At 41.6% G+C, this 19,154-nt stretch overlaps 1 pseudogene; it reads left to right on the top strand.

Moving 5' to 3' along the window:
- The window catches only part of LOC121305906, a 30,055-nt pseudogene extending 18,184 nt beyond the window's left edge, over positions 1-11,871 (top strand).
- The last annotated feature ends 7,283 nt before the right edge of the window (positions 11,872-19,154 follow it).

The raw sequence follows: 19,154 nt of genomic DNA, 5'->3' as shown, positions 1-19,154 counted from the left end.
AAACTGGGCTCAGAAGAAGCATTTCAATACAGCACTTGCATGTAAACTTGATCTTATACTTGTATTCCTCACAGTGATATTAAGTGGAAATCGGTGACTGGTAAGTGTGAGTGATATGAACTGGAGTGTGTTAATAATCAGAGTGATATTCTCAAGCATTTGTCCTTATTGACTCCCATTATATTCTGCCTGGCAAATTTCAATGTGCTGATAATGAAAGGAGGCTGGTATTAACAGGAGTGATATTAAGTGGGTTTGACTGTGTTCTCATCAGAGTTCACTCTAGAAGTTGGTCATGGTTATGAGGGCAAGCTCTATAGAAGAACGAATGTGTAAGAATGCCGTACAGTAACCTTGGTCTCTTCTGTTTTCTTTGCTCTAGCTGCTAAGGGAAATCCCACAGGAGGGGCTCCATTTCCCTGTGCTGATTGTGGGAAGCGTTTCAGTCATGTATCACAGCTTCAAATCCACCAGCGCGTTCACACAGGAGAGAAACCTTATCACTGTAATGACTGTGAGAAGAGATTCACACAGTTAGGAAGTCTTAAAGTCCACCAGCGCATTCACACCGGAGAGAAACCTTATCGCTGCACAGAGTGTGGGAGGAGTTTCACGATGTTACAGAATCTTCAATCACACCTGCGCATTCACACAGGAGAGAAACCTTATCACTGCACTGAGTGTGGGAGGAGTTTCACCATGTTACAGAATCTTAAACACCACCAGCGCGTTCACACAGGAGAGAAACCTTATCACTGCACAGAGTGCGGTAAGAGATTCACACAGTTAGGAAGTCTTCGATCGCATCAGCGCAGTCACACAGGAGAGAAACCTTATCACTGCACTAAGTGTGGGAGGAGTTTCACATATTTAAGTTCCTTGAACATCCACCAGCGGACTCACTAATACATCTTATCAATGTAGTGAAAGTCTGAAAAGTTTGTCATTTATCAAACTATCTGGAAGGACACAAGATAATTAACAGAATCTTAGACACTTGGACACCTAAACACCAGGAGCAAATTTGAGTCAAATAGAGATATTTACTGGAAGCAAAATAGTAAAGTTGCTTGATAAATGTGTTGCTGCTAATCACTTCAGATCAAAATCCTGCACTCTTGGATGGAAAATGTGAACTGCTCCATCTTGTTAACTGATTTTGTCATCGTAATTGCGTCTGCAAGTCTCCCAACTGTCAAGTCAGTGTTCAGCTTTGGTCAAGACTGAATTTCTTACCTCAAACGTAGTTTTGTTATTGACAGACTGATGGCAATACAACACCCTCCAATATACATATACACAGTGGAAATGGAGAAACCGCTTTGTATCAGTAACCTGGGAATGAATGCCAAAGGTGACCTGCTGTTTTCCTTTTGTGTAATGAACAAAGAAAAAACATATTGGAAAAACCTTGCACACAGTACACCAGGGATACTCAATTACATTCCCTGGCAGGTCAGATAAGGCAATGTCCAAACCTTGGATCGCCATTAATAATAAAAATAGAAAGCAAATATAATTTCCTGACCAGTGTGCAAACATCTTGCAAACAATTCTATAAATCCCACTGTAGTGCTATTAAAACAGCATGTTATTAATTTTAATTTTATTAAAACTAGAATGTTTTCTGACAAGGACTGGGCAGCAAGCATTCAAGTTAACTGACACAGTTTGTGTAGCGCTGTGTCTAAATATGCACGTTCTAACTCCAATGTGTTTAAATGAAAAGTTTCTCAATTGAGAATCCTCAACCTCAGAATGGAGTGTGGTAACCAGCGGTGTACCACAGGGATCAGTATTAGGTCCTCTGCTATTCCTAATCTACATTAATGATTTAGATTCTGGTATAGTAAGCAAACTTGTTAAATTTGCAGACGACACAAAAGTAGGAGGAGTGGCAAACACTGTTGCAGCAGCAAAGGTCATTCAAAATGATCTAGACAAGATTCAGAACTGGGCAGACACATGGCAAATGACATTTAATAGAGAAAAGTGTAAGGTACTGCACGCAGGAAATAAAAATGTACATTATAAATATCATATGGGAGATACTGAAATTGGAGAAGGAATCTATGAAAAAGACGTAGGAGTTTTTGTTGACTCAGAAATGTCTTCATCTAGACAATGTGGGGAAGCTATAAAAAAGGCTAACAAGATGCTCGGATACATTGTGAAAAGTGTTGAATTTAAATCAAGGGAAGTAATGTTAAAACTGTACAATGCACTAGTAAGACCTCATCTTGAATATTGTGTTCAGTTCTGGTCACCTCGCTATAAAAAAGATATTGCTGCTCTAGAAAGAGTGCAAAGAAGAGCGACCAGAATTATTCCGGGCTTAAAAGGCATGTCATATGCAGACAGGCTAAAAGAATTGAATCTGTTCAGTCTTGAACAAAGAAGACTACGTGGCGACCTAATTCAAGCATTCAAAATTCTAAAAGGTATTGACAGTGTCGACCCAAGGGACTTTTTCAGCCTGAAAAAAGAAACAAGGACCAGGGGTCACAAATGGAGTTTAGAAAAAGGGGCATTCAGAACAGAAAATAGGAGACACTTTTTTACATAGAGAATTGTGAGGGTCTGGAATCAACTCCCCAGTAATGTTGTTGAAGCTGACACCCTGGGATCCTTCAAGAAGCTGCTTGATGAGATTTTGGGATCAATAAGCTACTAACAACCAAACGAGCAAGATGGGCCGAATGGCCTCCTCTCGTTTGTAAACTTTCTTATGTTCTTATGTTCTTATGAGTATATGGCGTGACAGTAAGCAGAGGGGAAAATAAACTTCAGTGCATATCCACTGTGCCATTTTAGAGAGGTGTGACGAAGGTGCATTTCTTACTGTTGCCAAACAGGTTTTTAAAGCCCAAACAAAAGGTCTTTTCTTCTGCCAATTTAGAACATAAGAAAGTTTACAAACGAGAGGAGGCCATTCGGCCCATCTTGCTCGTTTGGTTGTTAGTAGCTTATTGATCCCAGAATCTCATCAAGCAGCTTCTTGAAGGATCCCAGGGTGTCGACTTCAACAGCATTACTGGGGAGTTGGTTCCAGACCCACACGATTCTCTGTGTAAAAAAGTGCCTCCTATTTTCTGTTTTGAATACCCCTTGTTTCTTTTTTCAGGTCGAAAAAGACCCTTTTACGGTCGAGCACACAATATAATACTACTCTATTCTTTTATTAATTTTCTGGAATACATTTTTTGTATTTATACTAAAGTAATACAAAAAGGACTACAAAAGATTTAGAAGTGAGTAGTTTTTCGAGATTTACAATTATACTGTATTTACAGTATCTTGAAAAACTGCTCACTTCTAAATCTTTTGTAGTCATCTTTGTATTACTTTAGTATAAATACATGTTAATTTGGATTCATATGTTGTTTTTTTTCTGACTTTATGTGAACAAAGACACACATTTGCCCGTTTTCCCATTGGAAATAGTGATATTTTGAAATATCACTGTCCTGGTCACAAAAGCAAAGTTTGTGGGGAATAATAACCATTTTCTATATTTTGAGGCATAAGCAATTAGGAAATAACACTTACTACCCAGGAACCAAAAAAAAAATGTTTTTTTTGTTACACAGTGTTATCGATGTTGGTCGATATGGGTAGATAACCATCGGCAATCAGTATTGGACAAGATAATCTTTATTGGTGCCCCTCCTAACTATAATAATAATATTAATAATCAGGTGTTAATAACAGAAAACTGGTACTGATGTTAAGCTTGACATGCAAAGTAAATTTCATGCATCTTAATATGTTAGAATTTGAAAAAACACAAAAAAAAACCCCTCAACTTATGTAGGAGTTTTAAAACTTTAACTCTGACTTGTTTCACTTAACTGTTAATTCATCGTCACGTCTGTTTATAGTTATTTTCTGCATTGCATCAAGATTAAAAATTATTGCAGACGTGTTTGTTTACAGCTGACGTTTTATGGCAGTTAAATTCAGTGTAGAAGACAGTTTATTGACAGTCATTAGTCACAGTAATGCTGCTGCTGCTGCTGTATTTTAGTCTCAGTGTTTCACTCCCTAGAGCTGCCTGCCTGTAGAAATGAAATAAAGCAGGCGGACAGTTTATTAATGAAGGTGAATCCCTCGGAATGAGACCGAGCCAGCTGTGAGGTGATGGGGAGATTCGACCTGAAACAAGGACCATGTTTCACAAATGGAGGTTAGACAAAGGGGCATTCAGAACAGAAAATAGGAGGCACTTTTTTACACAGAGAATCGTGAGGGTCTGGAATCAACTCTCCAGTAATGTTGTTGAAGCTGACACCCTGGGATCCTTCAAGAAGCTGCTTGATGAGATTCTGGGATCAATAAGCTACTAACAACCAAACGAGCAAGATGGGCCGAATGGCCTCCTCTCGTTTGTAAACTTTCTTATGTTCTTATGTTCTTATGAGAATGAAGCACCATGACAGTGTGACTAATGAAAGTACACCAGGGGTTATTAACAAGGTACTGGAAACCAGTACTTGCCACGTTTATCATGCGCACGCTGCTTGTTAAGGAAATAATAAAATTTAAAAAAATATGCTTACCCTGGGGTTTTTTTTCCCAGCATAACCCGAACCACACTTTTTCATTCTTTTTTTTTTTTTGGCCTAATTAAAACACATTTCTGGGCGTTTTGATTTAGTTAGGGAAACATTAAAGTGAATAATCTACTTTGGATCTTGTTTGTTGAAATCTAAAATTAAGTTTGGACACCCTCCTAAACACAATGCACACCTCTGCTACAACCACATCAAAGTGACCAGTCTGAAGCTGTACCTTGACAAACAAATGAAACTAAAGCATGCCAGGGTACAGTTAAGCCTTTAGCCTCTGGGTGGCACAGAATTATACTTCCCATACTGTATAATAACACAATTACAGCACCAGCTTCAACCGCTTCTACCAAAAATAATAAACGCAGGAATTGTTTATAATTTACAAAAGAAACGAACACATGGCAGGGTACAATTAACCCTTTAGCCTCTGGGTGACACAGAATTATAACTCGCCATACTGTGTCATTTACAGTGCCAGCTTGCAAAACAAAATAAACTGATAATTGTACCTCTCTTGTTTAGCAAAGTACAAAGAGTATAGCTTGTAAATGATTAACAGTTCCTGACTTTAGTTTTTTGGTAGGAGGGGCTGAAGCTGGTGCTATAATAGCGGCTGGCAGTTGAGAATCGCAGAGAATGTCAACTATAAAAAAAAAAAAATCATTCAGACTGGTTTCAAAGTGCTCTCCTGCAGATTTAAATGCAATCAAACCTGTCAACCCTCCCGTATTCACCGGGAATCTCCCGTACAACTGTTGTATTTTGCTCCAAACTCTTCCTGTTAAACCCCCTTATGTCATCAAACCTTATCTGCAAAAGTCATGGCCGGTCTGTACCTAGCAGAGTTTAGGACCCTGGGAAGCCCTGTAGCAGGCATGCATTCAGTGAGAGAGGCAAATTCACAGCTAGCCACGCATCTGCAAACCCCCGCCGCTCTACTGGGAAACAGTTTTAAAAAAAAAAAAAAAAAAAAAGCAGCAATTTTGCAATGCAAAACAGTGCAAAGCAGAGAGACCAAACTGGCGATGTTTCAAATGCACAACAGGACATTTCATAGGAAAGCACACCGCGGCATGAGCCAACATGGTGAAGCCTGCTACCCGGTTTCACACACAGCCTCTCTCCACGCCAGCCAACCAGTCTCGCAAGGTGGGATTAGGGTTTCTGCAGCCAATGTGACGCTACCTTTCAGTACAGGAAATAGCAAAGGCTGCTTTGTTTATGCTGAAAGAGAGAGAGAGAGAGAGAGACGCAGACTTGCGGGTTTTTACAGAATCTGCTGATTAAAGTAATTAGATTGGTTACAATGTTTCACTGATTAATATGTTTGTTTGCTACCTGCGCTGAGTTCTCAAACAAAGAGTCCAATTTCTGTTTGGGTATCAGCTGTGCGCAAATGTTTAAATTGTCAATATGATTTGTTACTGAGGAAACAGACGCGCTTTAAATTGTAGCTGTACACGATGCTAAAAAGTTACTCCTTGCAAAGTAAGACGAGTCTGTTCGTTTGTTTGTTTCAGAACATAAGGGAGTTTACAAACGAGAGGAGGCCATTCGGCCCATCTTGCTCGTTTGGTTGACAGCAGCTTATTGATCCCAGAATATCATCAAGCAGCTTCTTGAAGGATCCCAGGGTGTCGGTTTTTCTTTCTTTCTTCCAGGAGTGCTGATTTATATGAATGTTAATTCTCCATTAAACAATACTACATTAAAATCAAAGAGGATCCCTCTACTCGAGCCTCAAACTCAGCGAGGATGGACGTCAGCGTGTCCGTTTCGCTCTTGCAAGACGAGCTCGGCTCTGCCATCGAGCACGCAGTGAAAGCGGCTGTAGACACCGTCTTGTGGGAAATCACAAGAGTTGTGGGCAGTAAATTGAACGAGTTTCAGATTGCAATGGCTGGGAAGGAGAAAGAGAATGAAAGGCTGAAGCTGAGATTGGAAATATCAGAGAGCGAGTTGAAAGCGGTGCGGGAATGCATGAGCGCTGCAGATGCGGACAGTAACCAACCTCTCAGAAACATGAACCCCGACTGGAGTGAACAAGACTGCCGCAGGAACGGGAACCAGGGACTATTACAAGGTGAGATTGAGCTTTTGATGGTATTGCTTGGTCAACAAACTCTTTAAATAGCTTCTTATTCATTTTTATTGGTGAGGTCTTGGTTAGATTGTGGAGTTATTAACTCAACTCCACTGTCCTGATAGTACCCCAGTCTAATTCATTATTTCGAGTATAAGAAAGTCGAATCCTGAAAAAGATAAATGAAGGAAGAAAACACAAGGGTCCACAGAACGTGCAAAGCGACAAAGTTATACAGAGTCCCTCGATCATTGGGTGTTGTCTTCAATAAGTTAGTTAGTTATTATAGTTTTATCTTATTGGTGTTGCAAACCTTTTAAATTTCAAACACAGTTATGACGAGATGGGAAGTAAATGGTAACATGATAAACATTTACTTTGCAGACTGTATTACATTATTTAAAATAACTAATTCCCATGTGTTGTCTTTTGATTCTGTACAGGCAAAGGCTTCTTGTTAAAATGAAGAGATGCTGTATGATATTCTGTCATTAACCAGCAGTTGGTCAGTCCCAAACTGTTGTGATATAAATTATATATGCAGTAAATGGGCGTGGCAGGTTGGCTTGGAAGAAGTAGCACTGGGGAACGAATGCGCTGCTTGGGCGTTTTAATTATAAATAAAAAGATTTAACAAAACAGAACCACTTTATAAAACACAGAGGCACTTTGGACAAACAAATAACTAAAACAAGCATCACAATGGTGTTGAACCAGCACCCGTACCAATTACCTCTCTCTACTCCCGTTCTGCACCCCTGAACACCCCAACCCCCGTTCAGCCAAAACTGCAGGTCTTTTATATTGTGGCCGAGTCAACTGACTTCATACATACTTCATACGTCAATTGACTTCATACATAGGAAACCGTACCCCAAGTCCGCCATCATGGCTCAAACCCTCCATAGATTACAATGGGGAGCTGGGTCCATTTCAGAGCCACAATGGAGCCAGTTTCCCAAGTGTGACTGGGATCAATTAAATGCTGACATTGACTTCATACATAGGAAACTGTACCCCATGTCCGCCATCTTGGCTCAAACCCTCCATAGATTACAATGGGGAGGCGGGTCCATTTCAGAGCCGCAATGGAGCCAGTTTCCCAAGTGTGACTGGGATAAATTAAATGCTGAGTCGGCAGCAACCTTACTGCTGATATGAACGAGTCCTGTGAAGATTGTGAATGGCATTTCTGACCTGAGCGTATCGTATCCCAAATCAAAACGTTAGACATAAGAACGTTTACAAACGAGAGGAGGCCATTCGGCCCATCTTGCTCGTTTGGTTGTTAGTAGCTTATTGATCCCAGAATCTCATCAAGCAGCTTCTTGAAGGATCCCAGGGTGTCAGCTTCAACAACATTACTGGGGAGTTGATTCCAGACCCTCACAATTCTCTGTGTAAAAAAGTGCCTCCTGTTTTCTATTCTGAATGCCCCTTTTTCTAATCTCCATTTGTGACCCTGGTCCTTGTTTCTTTCTTCAGGCTGAAAAAGTTCCTTGGGTCGACACTGTCAATTCCCCAGTAATGTTGTTGAAGCTGACACCCTGGGATCCTTCAAGAAGCTGCTTGATGAGATTTTGGGATCAATAAGCTACTAACAACCAAACGAGCAAGATGGGCCGAATGGCCTCCTCTCGTTTGTAAACTTTCTTATGTTCTTATGTTCTTAATACCTTTTAGAATTTTGAATGCTTGAATTAGGTCGCCACGTAGTCTTCTTTGTTCAAGACTGAACAGATTCAATTCTTTTAGCCTGTCTGCATATGACATGCCTTTTAAGCCCGGAATAATTCTGGTCGCTCTTCTTTGCACTCTTTCTAGAGCAGCAATATCTTTTTTATAGCAAGGTGACCAGAACTGAACACAATATTCAAGATGAGGTCTTACTAGTGCATTGTACAGTTTTAACATTACTTCCCTTGATTTAAATTCAACACTTTTCACAATGTATCCAAGCATCTTGTTAGCCTTTTTTATAGCTTCCTCACATTGTCTAGATGAAGACATTTCAAGACAGTTGGATCCCGTTGTCCAGCTTCCATGTGGCGTATCTGGGTATCCATCTGTGCATCTTTTCGCCACAGTCACAGCAACAGACAAACTTGCGAACTCTGGGAAACTTACATCTGTTTCACTGCCATCGTGAAGCCAGATTAAGCCTTTCTTCCACTCCTCTCTATATTTTCGTCTTCATTTTTTTCCCCAGATTTCTTTCTTTATCATTACTGATTTAAACACTTTGCTTTTGGCTTATTGGTGCAGCTGCTTGCTTTAACAAAAGGACCCATTTTCCAGCCTTCATGAAACTGAAGCCATGTGCACTATACTATGTACATTATAAAGTTAAAAAATGTTACCGGCCCAGTCGGGCCTGTGGTGCTTCATAACCACCGGCCAAACTGCGATCTGTACTGGCGCCGGGCAATGTTGGATCCAAGCTCATTCCAGCTCACCATCCTGTAGTGCCTGGAAAAGTCTCTTGAGGCCATAATTAATGATTTTGATCTGTTGAGCAGTGAGCTCAAGCACCTGCAGGGCTGGCCTTTGTCTTCCTGGTAGCTTGCTGTCCACTTCCACTGTCAAGCTCCTGGGTGTGAAGAGTTTATTGACTTGGTTGTGTTATTATTGGAATCATTGTCCTTAGCTTTAATCCAATGACATCTCTCCATAGAATTCTGACAAGGGGCTGGCTTTGTAGAGGAACCTGGCTAGTAAGTAAGAGTTACAATTTTGTACATTTTTCTTCCACACAGATCCCAAAGAGAGCCGTGCTATACCTAAATCTGCGGGGCCAAGGATAGAAGCCGTTCACACACAAGAGGAGTCCTTTCACCAGGAGTGGTGTGCGAGTCTAGAGCAGGTTACAGAGCTGGCGTGTGTTAAAGATGAAGAGGTCCCTCGACTGGAATGTGTTCCTATTAAAGAGGAATTCATAGAACAGGAATGTGTCCCCATCGCAGAGGAAGATCCTACTGAAAATAATGCCTGTGCACTTGAGGAGAACAACAATCTGGGATCCAGCCTGCGTGATGATTGCCCACCTGAATGTGAACTGGGATTTAGAGGTAATTATCCAACACAAGAAAACACTGAGCTGTCTATTAATCTTGCAGAAGCTGGTAACTAAACTCTAGAAGTGTGCAGAAGATTCATATTGTTGTCTTTCCACCTCAGTTTAAGCTAGGGAGGCTGCCCAACCACATTGTCACAGGCTTACAACATAACTGTCATTGCTGCTGTGACCCCTGCTAGATGTGCACCCACTTTCTGGTAGACTGTTTGCAGTTGTGCTGCTCCCTCAGCTGTATAGTGGTGCTGGGATCACATGTCTCATCAGTGGGTGATTGTAATTGTCACCAGAAGAAACATTTCAATACAGCACTTGCATATAAACCTGATCTTATACTTTTATTCCTCAAATCCCTATTAAGTGGGGTGGAAATCAGTGACTGGTAAATGTTGGTGATATTAACTGGAGTGTGTTAATAATTAAAGTGATGAATTAAAGTGGCATTTGTACTTATTGACACCTGTTATATTGAGCCTGGCAGCTGGTATTAACAGGAGTGATATTAAGCGGGTTTGACTGTATTCTCATCAGAGTTCACTCTAGGAGTTGGTCATGGTTATGAGGGGAAGCCCTGCAGAAGAGTGAATGTGTAAGAATGCTTTATAGTAACCTTTATCTCTCCTCTTTTTTTTTTTTCTAGCTGCTAAAGGAAATCACACAGGAGGGGCTACATTTCCCTGTGCTGATTGCGGGAAGAGGTTCAGTTGTTTTTCACATCTAAAAATCCACCAGCGTGTTCACACAGGAGAGAAACCTTATCGCTGTACTGAGTGTGGGAGGAGTTTCACGCTGTTACAAAATCTTAAAAGACACCATCGCTGTCACACAGGAGAGAAACCTTATCACTGCACTGTGTGTGGGAGGAGTTTCACGCTATTACAAAATCTTAAAATACACCAACGCAGTCACACAGGGGAGAAACCTTATTACTGCTCTGAGTGTGGGAAGAGATTCACACAGTTAGGACATCTTCAGTCACACCAGCGCATTCACACGGGAGAGAAACCGTATCACTGTACTGAGTGTGGGAGGAGTTTCACACATTTAAGTTCCTTTAAAATCCACCGGCAGACTCACAAAAAATTAACCTTATCAATGTAGTGACTGTTTGAAGAGTTTCAGTCACTTATCAAACCTTAAAAGATGCCAGAAAATTCACGCACGAGTGAAGCCCTATCACTGCTCTGAATGTGGTAGGACGTTCAATCAGTTAGAGGCTCTTGAAGGACATAAAAGAATTCGCAGAATTTCAGAAACTTCAGGACACCTAAACGCAAGGAGTAAATTTGACTAAAATACAGAAACAATTACCAAAAACAAAAGAATAAACTTGCTTCTAATCATTTCAGATCAAAAACGCACACTCGCGGATGAAAACTATGACCTTTTGTTTGGACCATTCATCATCGTGTTGACCTCTCTGGTACCGTTACATCACATTCATAATCTGAAATAGATTGTGATTGCGTCTGCAAGATTCCACTTCTGTCTCCTGCATTGTTGAGTCAGTTTGAACGTTAGGGTTATCATATGTAACTCGTCACTCGTGACCAATTCTCCAGCTCTTTCAAGTCCACTCTAAGCTTTGATCACCTCAAACATAGTTGTGTTGTTAACAGGCTCTGACTGCAATATAACACCCCCTGTATCAGGGCAGAAGAGCCCTGTGTGTGATTAGTGGGGCAGGGCAAAGTGTAGTGTTTGGTGTTTATTTAAACAGGTGATTTTATTGGTGGTGTATGTAAATGTGTTTTGTGTTTATTTAAAAAGCGTGATGTTTTTGTTTGTTTTGTTTGGCAGCGTGGATTGAGTTATATAGTTATGGGCGTTCAAAGAGGAGGAAAAATGTGTGTGAGAGAGAGAGAGAGAGAGAGAGAGAGAGAAAATGAAAAAAATTATTGCTGATTGTTGCTGGTTTGGTGGAGGGATATTTATGTTTTCTGTTGTGAGATTTGTTTTGCTACACCTTTTGATTTTGCTCTGTGAGCGTTGTTTTTGTACAACGTTTTGATTTTATTTTGGTGTTAATAAAAACGTGCACAGACCCGCAGTCCTGTCTCTGTCAGCTTCCTGGTCTGGGTACGTCTTCACTCAGATGTCCTGTCACAACCCCCCCCCCCCCATATACAGCTTTACAATGGAAATCAAATAAATTATTTTTATCAGTAACCTGAGACTGCATGACAAAGGTGCATACTTTGAAAATGTCCCCTCTAGGAATAATAATAATAATAATAATAATCTTTATTTGTTATAGCGCAATTCATACAGCACATCTCAAAGTGCTTTACAGTTTTTCATAAAATGACAGTTGCTCAGTATTTGGTATTTGAGTTAAAATTGCCAAATGAGCTGATTAAGAATCTGTATAAATAGCCATTTGAAAAGACGCGATTTTAACAATAGAAGCCCTGCAGTTCTGAAAGCGGTCATTTTAACTGGTACCTTTTTAAACAGATGTAATGTGACAATGACAGACAAACGATTGTATAAAACTCAAAAGTTTTAAGCAGTCAGGAGGATTACAAGTGTCAGTGAAAATTTACAGAAAAAAAAAAAATCCTTGATGTTGTAATTGTTTATGCAAGATAACACTATTTTTTTAAAAGTATATTTAGCCCCATTTCAGATGTAAAGTCACACACGTGTTGAGGCTGTTATACCTCTGGTCAGGCACTGCTGCTGTACCCTTGAGCAAGGTACTTTACCCAGAATGCTCCAGTTAAAAAATCGACTGCATGAATGTTACCGCAAAGTTTGCATGTAAAAGTAATTAATTGTACCCCTGTAAGTCTCTTTGGATAAGAGAGTCCGATCTAATCCTTTATATCCACGATTCCGTGTTCTTCACTCTCATGACGAGGTGAGGTTCACACGTCAGGAGAGGGGCGGGGTTTATGGAACAAATGAGAAACATTCTGGATTAGTGGCGGGGAGAACAATCGATCTGCAGCGTTCTGTTTGAGCCGTTGCTAGGAAACGGGATTATTGGGCTGTCTGTGTTTTAATTTACAATAACCTGTCTATTATTATAATTATAATTTTCAGTCATGTGGCTTCTCTCCCTCGCTCTCTTGCTCTGCGCCAGCATTGCCGGTAAGAAACCCTTTAAATTTCACCAGCCAGCAGCATACCGGGGTACAGTATTGAACCGCAGGGCATCAGAATCGGGGCTTCAGGGCAGCCTGCGTCACTGTGGAGATCCAGAAGTGTGTGTGTGTGTCTATATATATATATATATATATGTATATGTAATAATTACTCGAGCAGTAATTTATTGCTTGAGTACTTGATAGAGCCGGAGCCTGTGTGTGTGTGTGGAGTAGAGCGAGTGAGAAAGCGAGCGAGTTATTAGGATAGAGAGGGGAGGAAGGATGCATTGTTTTTGTGGTGCGGTCCCGACCCAAACACGGACCCTGCTTAATTAATAAAGCCTTTTTGTTAGCGTCCGATTCCCGTCTCCGTCTCCTGCTTTGAGCCTCAAGACCAGGGGTCGTTGCTGTATTTTATTCACCTATACCACCTCAACACTAGACACGGAAGTCATTTTGATGGCTTGAGGTTCAAATTTAAATTACTCTGCGTGTCTGAAAGTTAAGTGATTGTAATTTTGACTTACTTTAATACATGTTTTTATTTTGAATATAATCTATAATATTTTGTGTGTATGAGTGTGTATGTTTATCTATCTATCTATCTATCTATCTATCTATCTATCTATCTATCTATCTATCTATCTATCTATCTATATATATATATATATCTATATATATATATATATATATATATATATATATATATATATATGTATTTATTATATATATTTGATGTTTGTTGTTAGGCACAGAGGCCCAGGGCTTTTTCGCGCCTCTAAGTAAGTATCTAACAAAGAAAGCGTTTGTTAATCTCTTTGCATGATAACGTTTTCCTCCATGTTTTCCCCGATGGTTATACTCTGGATTAGTATGCCATATGCTTTACCAGACCTCTCTGTGCTTTACAATGCTTCCCTGTGCTTTACCAGACCTCTCTGTGCTTTACAATGCTTCCCTATGCTTTACCAGACCTCTCTGTGCTTTACAATGCTTCCCTATGCTTTGCCAGACCTCTCTGTGCTTTACAATGCTTCCCTATGCTTTACCAGACCTCTCTGTGCTTTACAATGCTTCCCTATGCTTTACCAGACCTCTCTGTGCTTTACAATGCTTCCCTATGCTTTACCAGACCTCTCTGTGCTTTACAATGCTTCCCTATGCTTTACCAGACCTCTCTGTGCTTTACAATGCTTCCCTATGCTTTACCAGACCTCTCTGTGCTTTACAATGCTTCCCTGTGCTTTACCAGACCTCTCTGTGCTTTACAATGCTTCCCTATGCTTTGTCAGACCTCTCTGTGCTTTACAATGCTTCCCTATGCTTTACCAGACCTCTCTGTGCTTTACAATGCTTCCCTATGCTTTACCAGACCTCTCTGTGCTTTACAATGCTTCCCTGTGCTTTACCAGACCTCTCTGTGCTTTACAATGCTTCCCTATGCTTTACCAGACCTCTCTGTGCTTTACAATGCTTCCCTATGCTTTGTCAGACCTCTCTGTGCTTTACAATGCTTCCCTATGCTTTACCAGACCTCTCTGTGCTTTACAATGCTTCCCTGTGCTTTACCAGACCTCTCTGTGCTTTACAATGCTTCCCTATGCTTTACCAGACCTCTCTGTGCTTTACAATGCTTCCCTGTGCTTTACCAGACCTCTCTGTGCTTTACAATGCTTCCCTGTGCTTTACCAGACCTCTCTGTGCTTTACAATGCTTCCCTGTGCTTTACCAGACCTCTCTGTGCTTTACAATGCTTCCCTATGCTTTACCAGACCTCTCTGTGCTTTACAATGCTTCCCTGTGCTTTACCAGACCTCTCTGTGCTTTACAATGCTTCCCTATGCTTTGTCAGACCTCTCTGTGCTTTACAATGCTTCCCTATGCTTTACCAGACCTCTCTGTGCTTTACAATGCTTCCCTGTGCTTTACCAGACCTCTGTGCTTTACAATGCTTGCCCTATGCTTTACCAGACCTCTCTGTGCTTTACAATGCTTCCCTGTGCTTTACCATACCTCTGTGCTTTACAATGCTTCCCTGTGCTTTACCAGACCTCTCTGTGCTTTACAATGCTTCCCTATGCTTTGTCAGACCTCTCTGTGCTTTACAATGCTTCCCTATGCTTTATCAGACCTCTCTGTGCTTTACAATGCTTTCCTATGCTTTGTCAGACCTCTCTGTGCTTTACAATGCTTCCCTGTGCTTTACCATACCTCTGTGCTTTACAATGCTACCCTGTGCTTTACCATACCTCTGTGCTTTACAATGCTTCCCTGTGCTTTACCAGAACTCTCTGTGCTTTACAATGCTTCCCTATTTTTTACCAGACCTCTCTGTGCTTTACAATGCTTCCCTATGCTTTTAAATCTGCTTTATCATCCTCTTTGTGCTTTAGAATGCTTGCCTATGCTTTATGATTATTACACTTTGCTGTGCTTTTACCATGGAACACTTTTATAAAGGTTAGTTTACTTTTTTAATGTGCTGTACAATGTGTGAAGAAACAATGTATACAATTAGATTAAATTCATATTTAAAAACTATTTCATCAGCATTATCTGCCTTCAGTGTGCCTTTATCTTGTACTGAGGGGCTGGTATTGATATGGTTACAGTGTTTTTAATGCAAACTAACATCTCCTTCGCTCCTCTCTCTCAGAGTGTGTGAATCCAGATACAGCAGTGTCCTGTGGAATTGAGGTTAAGGATGAGGCAGACTGTTTAAAAAGGGGGTGCTGCCATGGAACCCCAAAATGCACCACGAGCCGGAAAGGAGGTACAGAAACAGGAGAGGAAAGAGAGAGGAGGCTTTTATGTGATGCACAATAAGATCAAATAATCGCTTCATGAAGAACTGTTACCAGCTACCAAATGCACTTCATTCGAGAAACACAATGAGCTATGACTACAGCTCCCAGCATGCCTCATCGCCCTTGGCAGCGGCGAGGGATGCTGGGAGCTGTAGTTGTTTATGCTGCGGGCTTGTATCACAAGCAATACAGACCTCCATAACGATACGTCATGTAAAGAAAGCATCGCGATTCATCGATACAGGGTGATTCGGTACAACTCTGGCTATGGCGTTGTATTAATGCGCTGTGGATGGTCAGTGTTTGTCTGGGAGGTGCCTGCCTTCCTGCATGCTGTATGTAACATTGCTGGTAGGTAATTCACTTCCATTGGCTCTATTGTACACTAAACAGCACACGAGTTTTTATGAAGATAAAAGGCAGGCGGATTTTTCTGAAAGTTTTACTAAGTATTTCTGAGGTGAGGCTACAGGGCACACGCGGTTTCCATGGGGACAATGGCACTATAATGAATTCAATTGCATTAAAAAGCAACACACACGTGAAGAGAATATTTTAGCAATGAGAACCCATTAATGGCGCGTTATTATTAACCCCTTTTTTTTAATCGCCAAAAACATCCCGGATTCTGAAGGTGTAACGACGCTGAGAATTATACATGTAATACAAACAGGAGAGAATAACATAACCGTGTTGGAATAAACCCACCGAACACACCTTTACATTCCCTTTCCATGCAGTAAACAGCTGTGTAAATAAACCTGCCCGGAACCATGGAAATGACACATATAATATAACTAAGTGAGAACAACATGTCTGTTGAAAAATCCACCCGAATCGCTCTTTCCCCAGAGCGCCATTTGGAAAATAGCTTTGAAAAAGACTTTAAAGTTGTAAGCGTAACGTTGTCAGGATGTTAACAATGAAAATAAAAATTACAGGTATGTTATTTAAACAGCTGTAGCAACACGTGGGGACGTGAGACGCTGTTTTTTTTTTTCGGAAACCCCTCTATTTACTTTTTAAAGAAAGATTTAGAAGCATCAGACACAGTAGTGCATGAAAGAACTCTACACGGCACCTGAACACAGAAGAGTTCTATGCAAGTTGACCTCGCTGCAAACTACTTTTAAAGAAAATTCATAAAGCAAACCTAAAATTTGCCTCAAAATACGAACAGGAATCTGAAGCATTCTTCAACAGAATTCTCTGGTCCAATGAGACTGAAATAGAACTTTTGCCTAAAGTATTTTGGAGAAAAAAAAGGGAATCCTTTAATGAAGAAATCCTTGTGTCTACAGTTAAACCTGGAGGTGGTTTGATCATGATATGAGGGTGTTCAGCGGTTCAGGGACTGGAGCCATTCCTTGTGATTGGTGATCGAATGAATGCAGCCATGTACAGCAGTACCCCCATCCCGTTTCCAGACGCAATGTTACATTTATTTACCTCAGCGTGACGAGTCAACTTTGTCTTTCATTTTCGGGAGAGTCGCTCTTATGAATTGATGCAGCTTTGGTTCCTAAGTAATTCCTAATCATGACACTGTGCCAGATATTGTAACTGATGGACCAATCAGCATGCAGCATTCAAACAATCCGTTTTCTAACTGAAATTGCTTTTTTTAAATCTAAAGATTATTTGTTAAACTACCAGGCATTGTGTATCTCAGGCTTTGTCCCGTGGCTAGTGTTCAGTAAATGCTTGGAGTCAGCATGCTTTTTTTGAAGGATCTTATATTAAGTGTAAGTGCCAATATTTTTGGATTTTGAAATGTCATTATTGTCCAGAGGGAGGCATGGTGGCATGCTGGTTAGGGCTGCTGCCTCACAACTCTAGGGTTCTGGTTCGCCCCTGGCCTCAGGGGTCTGTCTGCATGGAGTTTGCATGTTCTCCCCGTGTTCGTGTGGGTTTTCTCTGGGTACTCCAGTCTCCTCACACAGTCTAAAGACATGCTGGCTAGGTCCTCTCTAAATTGTCTCTTAGTTGCCCCGTGGTGGACTGGCATCCCATTCAGGGTATAGTCCCGCCTTGCGCCCTGTGTCTGCTGGGTTAGACTCTGGCTCACCGCAACCTTTAAGCGGTTACAGATAATGGATAGATTATTTTTCATTTTATGGAAAACTACAAAGCAGTACCTAATTTGTACGAAATATGTTAACGTCAGATTATTCACCAGGTTTCGTTCGACTTTATGAAGCACAGTGATTTCATTCTACAGGTGATGCAAAACTTATGATCATAACTGTACACAGTAACCCTGGTTCTGATTGGTCTAGCGCAGCTCAAAGTGTTGACCCCCCCCCCCCCCCCTTCTCTCAGAGTGTTGGTATCCCCTGCCCTCCACTTCGGTGCCCTGCACTGGTCCGGGGGTGAAGGTGGACAAAGACCAGTGCAGAGCCCTGCGTTGCTGCATCACTGATGCCCCCTGCTTCAGAGGAGAGCCTGACTGTGAGTACAATACCCCCTTATAGGCTCAGGGCAGTGTGGTCTACTGGTTAAAGTCCAGGGCTTGTAACCAGGTCACTGGTTCAAATCCCACATCAGCCACTGGCTGACTCACTGTGTAACCCTGAGCAAGTCACTTCACCTCCTTGTGCTCCGTCCTGCTGATGAGATGTTAAACCAGTGTCCTATTCTAAGTGACTCTGAATGTAATGCACAGTTCACAGCCTGCCTCAGTAAAGCGCTTTGTGATGGTGGTCCACTATGAAAGGCGCTATATAGAAAATAAAGATATTCTATTCCCCCAACATCACTGGGCTCCCTGCTTCAGAGGAGAGCCTGACTGTGAGTACACTACCCCCCTCCAAATCACCCTCCTCCTGCATCAAATGAGAGCCTGACTTACACTACCCCCTCCCACCCTGTCAAACCCTCCCCCTACATCACAGGCCCCCTGTTTCAGATGAGAACCTGACTGAGTACCCTCCCCCTGCTTCAGAGGACACTACCCCCTCCTCCTGAATCAAAGAGGCTCCCTGCTTTAGAGGGGAGCCCAAGTGCGAGTACACCCCCCTCCCTTTCCTCCTCCCCTTCCTCTCTCGTCTCACATTCTCTCTTTTCAGCCACTCAGCAGATCATTAACTGCTGCATCGTGGGTGGCTCTGTCCTGTTGCTACTGCTGGTCATCTTCATACTGATCAAGATCAGGTGAGAGGGGAAAGAGGAGAGAGAGAGAGAGACTATGTGGGTGATAGATGGATATGTTGACAGAGATAGAGATGGATAGAGATGGAGTGACACATGGAGAGATGGATGGATAGAGAGACAGATGGAGAGGTTGCTGTTCTCTCCGCAGGAGGGGGAGAGCGAAGCAGCTTGCTGATCAGGAGAAAAAACAGGACGCTCAGGAGAAGGAAGTGAGCGATTACATCATGAATCTGCTGAACGAGGAGAGCGAGCCAGGTACAGAGCGAAAGCAAGAGAGGAGAGAGGAGAGAGGAGGGGAGAGGGGGTAAATGAATCAACTATTGAAATCGTTGTTGTCAATTCTGAACTTCAGAGCAATGTTGAGATCTTTGTTGA

This window comes from Polyodon spathula, chromosome 45 (assembly GCF_017654505.1).
Source record: "Polyodon spathula isolate WHYD16114869_AA chromosome 45, ASM1765450v1, whole genome shotgun sequence".
Lineage (NCBI taxonomy): Eukaryota > Metazoa > Chordata > Actinopteri > Acipenseriformes > Polyodontidae > Polyodon > Polyodon spathula.
This window is presented reverse-complemented; position numbering and strand designations above follow the sequence as displayed.